Raw genomic sequence first — 1296 nt, forward strand, 5'->3', positions numbered from 1 at the left:
AATTGGACTGAAGAAAAAAGGGCAATCTTGGGATATTATCCTATTGCGAAAGAACAGCTAACAAAGCTGGTTATATTTCCAGAGGCTTCCCCATCTGACACCTATCAGTTTTTCCAGTATGGATTAATTGATACAATTTCAATTTTTAATGATTTGAAAATTATTAGTGAGTTTCCTGCAGGATTCATTGATGCAGTAAAGAGATTTAAAAATATGATTGACAACGTAAATCCAAGGGATATATCCCTAAAATTTACGAATAGTCAACATATTTTTAATGAAGAAGAAGAATGCTTGGTTCCAGCACATCAAGTAATCTTCATGTCCGTCTTCCCAGGAAATTTTCAACCAATTGATCAAGTTCAAGATCTAACAATCTACAGTCATGAAGGAAGACTAGCCAGTACACTAGCAAGGGTCTTCGAAAGAACTCAAAAGATAACAAGGGAATCTCACACAAGAATCAATTATAAAAGCAGAAATACTTTGCTTGTGTCCAGTAAAAGGAATGAAATTGAAGAAATAGAGATGAGACTCTTAGTGGAATTTGAATCAGCATTCTACAACTTATCTGGACTCTTAGAAAAGCTCTCCGAAGGGATAAAGAGGAATCTCTGCTATTTGATAAAAGACAGAGAAGACCACAAGTGCCAGCTATGTGTCTCAGAGTTATCTGAAGAAAGCAATAATAAAACGGAATCAACCCACATGATAAAGGAATAAGACAACGCATCTGAAGGTCACATGATGAAAGAGGAGGACAACACATCTGAAGCATCTCTCAACATTATTGCATAGTGACGTAAGCGCTTAGGTCATAGAGCACCAACAATGTAGCTGGTGCAAGATAATAAACAATGACGTATGCAATGACGTCATAAGAAGGGTAAGGATGTGAATTGTCCATCAGACCCAACCATTATAAATAGGTTGCTTAGGCAATTGTAGAAGGTATCAAACAATAGAAAGCAGAAGGCTAAGAGTACTCATATGCTAGGAGAGCAAGGAGGAAGCGGCCGAGGTGATTCTATAGTTTGAAGAAGAATTCCCTTAGGAAAAACCAATTCTAAACTCCCCTCTGGAGTTAGTATCTACAATCTCTCCTCTGGAGATAAAAACATCTTATGTAAAATATTCTAAATAAAGGAAGTTTTTCTCCAGAAAGGTACGCCTTTATCTTAATCTCATAGTTATGAATTATTTAGAAAGTTTAGAATTAACGGAAGAATCTGATTATTATAGATTATCTGCCTTATTAGATAATGAAAAACAGGCTGTTCTAAAAACAGAATTAAA

Source organism: Arachis duranensis, chromosome 7 (assembly GCF_000817695.3).
Source record: "Arachis duranensis cultivar V14167 chromosome 7, aradu.V14167.gnm2.J7QH, whole genome shotgun sequence".
In the NCBI taxonomy this organism is placed as follows: Eukaryota; Viridiplantae; Streptophyta; class Magnoliopsida; order Fabales; family Fabaceae; genus Arachis; species Arachis duranensis.